At 37.3% G+C, this 9,151-nt stretch overlaps 1 non-coding gene across 1 annotated transcript; it reads left to right on the forward strand.

Annotated features, from left to right (window-relative positions):
* The first annotated feature begins 981 nt into the window (after nucleotides 1–981).
* Trnas-cga (transfer RNA serine (anticodon CGA)) lies at nucleotides 982–1,058 on the forward strand. The gene has a single exon. It is a non-coding gene; the product is annotated as a tRNA-Ser (tRNA).
* The last annotated feature ends 8,093 nt before the right edge of the window (nucleotides 1,059–9,151 follow it).

The following is a 9,151-nucleotide window of genomic DNA, read 5'->3' on the forward strand; positions in this document are numbered from 1 at the left end:
TACATGATTACACATCATTTACATTACATCATTACACTTCACTTACATTACAAAATTACACTTCCCTCTTACATTACATGGTTACACTCCCATTACATTACATGATTACATATCATTTACATTACATAATTACACTTCCCTTACATTACATGATTACACTTCCCTTACATTACATGATTACACATCATTTACATTGCATGATTACAGGGGCCCCGAGTGGCCGAGTGGCCGAGTGGTCTAAAGCGCTCACCTTTACGGATCACTGCCATCTCACCTCTGTCTGCATCGGTTCGAGTCTCGGATTCGGCCAATGTGGTTATGTGAGAAAGCTTGCCAGTAGCTTCTCATGGGTCGGTGGTTCTTTCCGGGGTTTTCCGGGTTCTTCCTCCACCATTAATACTGGCCGCCATTTATAGCCTATCTTTGGCTGAAAGATGGCGTTAAATAACAACAACAACAACAACATGATTACACTTCACTTTAATTACATGATTGCACATCGCTTACATTACATATTTCCACTTCATCTACTTTACATGACTACACTTCACTTACATTACATTATTACACTATGGTTGCTTTATATTTAAGATACTGTAGTGTTCTTATTGGATGGTGTGACAGTTACGAGATTTACAGATTTCAAAATTGTGGTCAGTGAGCGAGCAGCTCTATCTGTCTGTCTGTCTCTCTCTCTCTCTCTCTCTTTAAGGCGCTACCTACCCGAATTGTTACCTTTAAGGCGCTACCGCAATTGTTACCTATAATTCTCTACCTTCCCCAATCGTTACCTGTAATTCGCTACCTACCCCAGTCGTTACTTTTAAGGTGATACCTACCCCAATAGTTACATTTAACGCGCTACCTACCATAACCTTCTACGTTTAGAGCGTTGCCTATCCCAATCGTTACCTTTCAGGCGCTTTCTACCAAAATCATTATTTCTAAGGCGCTACCTACCCCGGTCGTTACCTTTTAAGCGACCGCTCCGGTGGCTTAGTGGTTAGAGAGTCCGCCTCGAATGCGGGAGGTCGCGGGTTCGAACCCCGGCCGAGTCATGCCAAAGACTTCTAAAAATGGTACTAACAGCTGCCTCGCTTAGCGCTCAGCATTAAGAGGCTAGTGTCAGGACTGGTCGGCCTGGTGTCAGAATAATGTGACTGGGTCGGACATCATGCTACATGTCTGCGGCATGATGCCCCAGTGCTAGACACCACTTGCCACACTGCAGACATCGTAGCGATATGACTGGAACATTGTTAAAGCTACGTTAAAAATCTAAATCACACACACACTTACATTACATGATTACATATCACTTTCATTACATGTTTACACATCATTTACATTACATGATTACACATCACTTACATTACATGATTACACTTCACTTACATTATATGATTACACTTCACTTACATTAAATGATTACACTTCACTTATATTACATGAATACAGATCACTTACATTACATGATTACACATCACTTACATTATATAATTACACATCACTTACATTACATGATTACACATCACTTACATTACATGATTACACATCACTTACATTATATAATTACACATCATTTACATTACATGATTACACATCACTTACATTACATGATTACACTTCACTTACATTATATGATTACACTTCACTTACATTACATGATTACACTTCACTTACATTATATGATTACACTTCACTTACATTAAATGATTACACTTCACTTATATTACATGAATACATATCACTTTCATTACATGGTTACACTTCACTTATATTACATGAATACAGATCACTTACATTACATGATTACACATCACTTATATTACATGATTACACTTCACTTACATTAAATGATTACACTTCACTTATATTACATGAATACAGATCACTTACATTACATGATTACACTTCACTTACATTATATGATTACACTCCACTTAAATTACATGTTTACACATCGCTTACATTGCAGGATTACGCTTCATTTACTTTACATGATTACACTTCACTTACATTACATAATTACACTATGGCTGCTATATATTTAAGATACTATAGTGTTCTTATTGGATGGTGTGACAGCTACGAGATTTACAGATTTCAAGATTGTGGTCAGTGAGCGAGCAACTCTATCTGTCTGTCTTTCTCTCTCTGTGTATATCTGTATTTATAATAAGTGTTTGCGTGTGTGTGTGTGTGTGAATCCTCCCTAGATAGTCAACCACTGCCCTAAAAGTGCTAGTTCTGAAAATGTAATTTGGGTGCCCACAAGTGTAAAGAGAATACCTAACTACAACTCTGTCCAGTTGACATGACTCCAGCTCAGATGATAAATGCATTAAAGATCACAAAACGCCTGCAGACAACATGTCAGTTAAGAGACCGAGATTGATAAATGGGGATCGTCCTTATTTGGTCACTTTCCCGTCTCTTTCTTATTTTTGCCATATTTCACGCCTCAAAGGTAAAGAATCTCATTTACATTGCACGATTTCTCACAATGAAAGGAAACAGCGAGATATGCGTACGTATAGATACAGTTATTATATCCCCATCGTAAGCCAGAGAGAAAGAGAGAGAGAGAGAGAGAGAGAGAAATGTTTTAAAATGGCTTGTTCCATCTTTTTTGAAATTTTAGAAACTTTCTCTTTAGAATAATTTTCTATACCTTTGTTTCTATAAGTCGACTTCAAGTAATTTCCCAGACGACAACATCTTCTAGTTTTCTCAAAAATAACTACCAGCTATTTTTAAGTCCTACTTTTATTTGAACAAGTCCAGCTGAAATGTAATGTTTGCAAAATTTTATATTATCATGAAAATAAATGTGATGAACTGGTCGAGGCTATATTTTTCATCTGTTTTATTTCATTGAAGCTAATTACTATTTCTTCTCAATCAAAATTGGTGTTTCTTCATTCAGAGGAAAACGTAAATTATTTCGATCAAAATTTATTTATCGCAAAAGGTAAAACATCATCATTTCGCATCACGTATTAGTAAACTGGGGTTTTCTTCTATTGTGTAACAACAAAACAAGGAAAAAAATAAGCAGGCAAGTGACAAGACAAGACTTTATTACACTCAGATTGTAAGGGTTACAGCATATTGAGTTGGTTGGTGGTTTTTAATGGCAAGACCAGACAAAACAAGACAAGACTTTATTACACTCAGGTTGTAAAGGTTACAACATATTAAGTTGGTTGGTGGTTTTAAATGGCAAGACCAGACAAGACAAGACAAGATTGTATTACACTCAGATTGCAAAGGTTGCAACATATCAAGTTGGTTGGTGGTTTTTAAAGGCAAGACCAGACAAGACTTTATTACACTCAGGTTGCAAAGGTTACAACATATTAAGTTGGTTGGTGGTTTTTAATGGCAAAACCAGACAAGACTTTATTACACTCAGGTCGTAAAGGTTACAACATATCAAGTTGGTTGGTGGTTTTTAATGGCAAGACCAGACCAGACTTTATTACATTCAGGTTGTAAAGGTTACAAGGTATTAAGTTAGTTGGTGATTTTTAATGGCAAGACCAGACAAGACTTTATTACGCTCAGGTTGTAAAGGTTACAACATATTAAGTTGGTTGGTAGGTTTTATTGGCAAGAAAAAAAAAGACTTTATTACACTCAGGTTGTAAAGGTTACATCATATTAAGTTGGTTGGTGGTTTTTAATGGCAAGATCAGACAAGACAAGACAAGACTTTGTTAGACTCAGGTTGCAAAGGTTACAACATATTAAGTTGGTAGCTTTTATTGGCAAGACAAAACAAGAATTTATTACACTCAGGTTGTAAAGGTTACAGTATGTTCAGTTGGTTTGTGGTTTTTAATGGCAAGACCAGACAAGACAAGACTTTATTACACTCAGGTTATAAAGGTTACAACATATTAAGTTGGTTGGTGGTTTTTAATGGCAAGACAAGACAAGACAAGACTTTATTACACTCCGGTTGTAAAAGTTACAACATATTAAGTTGGTTTGTGGTTTTAAATGGCAAGACCAGACAAGGCAAGACAAGACTTGATTACACTCAGGTTATAAAGGTTACAACATATCAAGTTGGTTGGTGGTTTTTAATGGTAAGACAAGACAAGACAAAACAAGAATTTATTACACTCAGGTTGTAAAGGTTACAGTATATTCAGTTGGTTGGTGGTTTTTAATGGCAAGACCAGACAAGAAAAGACTTTATTACACTTAGGTTATAAAGGTTACAACATATTAAGTTGGTTGGTGGTTTTTAATGGCAAGACATGACAAGACCAGACAAGACAAGACAAGACTTTATTACACTCAGGTTGTAAAGGTTATAATGTATTAAGTTGGTTTGTGGTTTTAAATGGCAAGACAAGACAAGAATTTATTGCACTAAGGTTGTTAAGGTTACATCATATTCAGTTGGTTGGTGGTTTTTAGTGGCAAGACCAGACAAGACTTTATTACACTCAGGTTGTAAAGATTACATCATATTCAGTTGGTTGTGGTTTTTAATGGCAAGACCAGAAAAGACAAGACTTTATTACATTCAGATTGTAAAAATTACAACGCATGAGATATATAGGAAGAAGAAACATGAATACAGCGTTTGAAGGTATTACATAATGATTAACAGGGATTCCAAGATTCGGAAAAACAATATAAAAACGTGCAAATATATTTTTAAGATTTGTACGTTACCTGCATTCATTACTTGATTATATTTATAAACGTTATTTCTGAAAGTAAAAATAACAACAGGTCAGAAGAAAGAGTGTGCAATATCTTTCTTTATAGGTAACATTAGCTGATGTTTCACTTTCAACTGGAGTTTTTTTTTATATAGATATATTTAGTTTAAATAGCCTATAATTAAGACCTTTAACTGACGTCTTAATGTTAGCTTTCTAAGCTTGTATGTATTGATCCTTAATCGTTTTTCTTCCGAATTTGTTAACTATTTAACTGACAGTAAACTTTGACTTCTCCATACATAGCTTAACCCAACATTATCTAATACAGATTTTACTTCAAGTAGGAATTTATTATCGTAGGAGTAAAGTATTGTATAAGAGAGAATACATACGATAAGCTAATTTTCTTCATGACCACTAAGCAATCTATCCCAATAGTTTATCATGCGACTTTTAAAGATGATAATTAGGCGGTAACGACCACGTTCTACGTATAGCATACATAGAGGCGTATATTTTGGACATTCAGTGAACTTCTGAGGAAAGAAACATGAGGTTTTGGACTTAGTTAGATCTCACAAATCTCTAGATTTCAAAAGTGTATGTTAGAGGTTATATACGCCACTTGAGGGGCAATGGGATTTTCCAGTGGTCGAATGCTCCAGAGCGACACTGGGGACAAGGAGAATTGAAGATGGAACACTATTTGTGGAACAATGGGACTTTAAAATGGGAATGACACTAGAGGGACAATGTAAATGTAACTTAGGTGATGTGACGGTACTGGACTCTGGTAATAATGGCAACAGTGTTGCGAGTGCCTGACCTCAATCGGGTGGGAACTTAGTAACAGTGTTCAAGTTAACCTCAATACGCGCTACGCTAGGTAAGTATGGAAAACTCTGTGTTAACTGTTTATAGCCTTAAAAGGGTTTATAGCAGAGGTGAGCAAACTTTCCAGTGCAAGTGCCGCATACACAAATTTACACCTTGTCGCGGGCCGCATAGTTCATTAAGTAAAATAATTAATATTTGAAATAGCAAAAACAAAAGGTTTGTCTAAATAACATCTAATTAATTTTCAGTTGTTAATATGTTGTTAATATTTGAAAACTTAACTTAAACTTCAAAAGAAGCACATTTATTTGATAAACAGAGTAATAGAAACATAGTCAGTGCGAATGATGAATTGTTCCTATGCCGCATGAAAACCCTTGGTGGGCCGCATGAAAGCCCTTGGCGGGCCGTAGTTTGCCCACCCGTGGTTTATAGGGACCAAATGATTGATAGGGATAAAAGGGTTTATGGGGACAAACCAAATTTTCATACATAAACAAATGCTTATACAACACAAAGACAAACAGTTTATTGGGGAAAGTAAAAGTATATGTTTTCGAGGCTTGGGAATGTCCATGAAAAAAGCCGTTGAGATTTGTTAACCAAAGAAAATTAACGTACGGAGCGTCACACCGGTCTTCTTCTCTTTCTTAAGCTCTATCTCACATCGGGACCATCCAAAATGACTCTCTTCAGGCAGCTTGCATTTCAACATAAATCCTTCTCTTCCAAATAACCGTATATATTATCCGTTGTCTTCGTGATAGTCCACAATAATGTCACATTCGTGAGGTAGTCTGGGTTTAACAGCATCCTCGAAATTAGGGTAGACGACTACAAATTTGTCCACATCTTGTGATGAGAACAGGTCAATTTATAAGGCGAACAATTGGTATTTATCGAATATGGTCGGATCGAAACGGATTGACATGTTTCACTAAAACAAAATAAAATTCTCTCAAAGCCCACAGTCTCTCTTCCAATCAGAGCTGAGCTGCGTGTGACGTCGCATGCAGCAGATTTGTGCGATAGCGTCCGTGCGCAGTGAATCAATGCGCCAAAGTTTGAGCATGGGTGGAACTAAGAAGACGATGCATTGGCATGTGTCTGCAGTGGGGACGTTGAGTGATGACATGGCGGTTACAAAATCACCCACATATATACTTAAAGAAGAGAATAATTTTAATAATGATTTTGGCCGATTTTCTTTCTCTTTGAAAGAATTTGTACCGATACCGGTAGCTTCACTGCCTTCATCTTCCTTACCTCGTGTAGCTGATTTTAGATGGTGTCAGAAAGAAGAATTGGAGACATTTTTACAGTAGCCGAAAGAAGAAGATCAAGCTTTTCTCATTCAACAGCAAAGCAAGGAGAGGTTAAAAAAACGAGAGGGAGAATAAAAGAGAAAGTGCAAGGGAGAGAAGTAGGACAGTGAAAGTTAAAAGGTGACAGTGCTAATAGACCATTTGACAGAGTTAAGGTATCTGAGAGAAAGGTATCAGACTTCTTTAACTCGACCGAAGAGAAAAAAAGACCTTCCCGAACCAAACATTCCAACCTACTCATCACTATCTCTACACTGACTATCACCAAGAGAACCTCAGCAGCAGAGATCAATACCAAATCATCCAAAGTAGTAGGTGAAGATGTGGGACTTGGCAGTGGCAAGTGTATAAGGCAGTTAAAGCTCGTCGCTTCCAGTTTATGTTAAAACAAACACTTACGGTCCTTTTCAGTGCCATTCAAGAGAGATTAGTCAAAGACGGCCAAATCAAGTAAAACTTAAATTTCTTCAATGACACAGGTTCTTCCTCGTCGTCAGTTTATTCTCGTCTTCTTTTCCTATCTTTCTGGAAGGATACGGGTTCTTCTTCCGTTTCGAAAGACCCCCTCTCTTCCTCTCTTTTTTATTTAATTTTTTTCCTTAGAACACTCTGACATTCAATGCTCTTTCACTTCGTAATGGTAACAGGTGTCTCGACCTGTTTTTCTTTGAAATTGTGGACACTGTGGAGCCCTGACAGATATAGCAAGTACCTTGTCTTTTTTCTCAAAAGGAGGAGGAGTACGTTGTCCTTTCTGAAGTAAACCTTCGTATTATGCCTCTCAAAGCTTTGGCTAGAAGCTCGATCTGTGTTGGCTCTTGCATCTTGATTGCTTAAGAACTGAATAAGTACTCGAAATCAAAGACACATATCCGATATATAGTAGTCAGCTCTGTGTTAAATCTAGTCAAATGAAATTTTTCATTGCAACGATCGCACGATTTAAATGAGAATGAACAAAAATGTAAGAGGCTACGACGTGACATGTCGCCTCGCAAAAGAGCTGAAGTCTTGACTCAAATCCAGACCCAGACCGAGATAGAGATAGCCCCTACCTGAAACGAAGTCAACAAGTAACACCCAAAATTTATTACCACATTCAAGAGACGGAAATACTCTCATCCAGAAAATTCACAAACACGTCTTGAACTTACACGGTGACGGTTAAAGATTTCAAGTCTGATGTTCCGTTTGAGAAAACAGAAGATTTCATCACTGATTTGTGGGATTCCTTGTTAACCACACCGAAATTAAAATGCCAAGCCAAAAGAAGATCATCGTTTGAGACTTTCCATTTATAACAACAGTTTGAAGTTATCCATCTAGATCAAGTTTAGCAGCCCTGCAGAATTGACACCTTCCATCGTCATTTAGAAGATTCAACACCCAGCAATCCAGTGATCAATTTCACATCACCGACGTCAAAACTACACTTTACGGGACATTCGTTTCCCCTCTGAAAGTGTGCTGACTCAGAAAAGTGCAACTGGCTGAAGAACTTGGCAACACCAAATTAGTGTCCAAATTGACAACAACCAAGACCAGATGTGTTTAGCGAAGAACAAGAACAAATTCAATGCTTTACCTTTCAACGAACGTTTGCCAGTCATACGCGTTACCAACAACATCTCATGACGCAAGGTTAACAGCAGAAAAGTGCCTACCGACTCCTGAGATCGAGCTCTACTTGTGGACATCTCATTCGCACTTTTAATGCCAAGGTGAACGTTTGTCCAGTGAAGAATCTGTGTCATATTTGGCACGTAATCGTGGACTTGGAACATGATTGCTACATCCAGAAATACAAATCGAAACAGGAGGATGAAAGAAGAAAGGGAATATCATCTTGTTTGATTTATGTGAGAGACAAACATTCAAGTTCCTGATTTCCGCGTGACTCATCGTTCGTGCAAGTAGTGTATCCAAGAAACCTTTTCATGTAGCAAGATTCATAAAGGACGTAAAAGACGTTCGAGGACCTAACACGCTTCCCTATTTATCTTTATTGATCCAAGACGTACCGACGTCACGTGGGATAAAAAGGACATTGAAGGTTACGAAGACTGCCATCGCTAAGCAACGGTGATGGCTCAAAATTCTCGGGATACGATGAACAATATCATCTGCAATTATATACAAAACAAGGCACCGAATGCCCTAAAGTCAACGAGAAAAGAGCCAAAATCATCTACATGCTTGTGGGATAGGTACAGAGTAAATATTCCATGAGTTATTTAGCCATGCCTTTGAGTAAAATGCCTAAAACGTTTGGAATGACATAAATTGAAACGGGATAATTTC

The sequence above is a fragment of the Sinohyriopsis cumingii genome, chromosome 6 (assembly GCF_028554795.1).
Source record: "Sinohyriopsis cumingii isolate HCF-2022 chromosome 6, ASM2855479v2, whole genome shotgun sequence".
NCBI lineage: Eukaryota > Metazoa > Mollusca > Bivalvia > Unionida > Unionidae > Sinohyriopsis > Sinohyriopsis cumingii.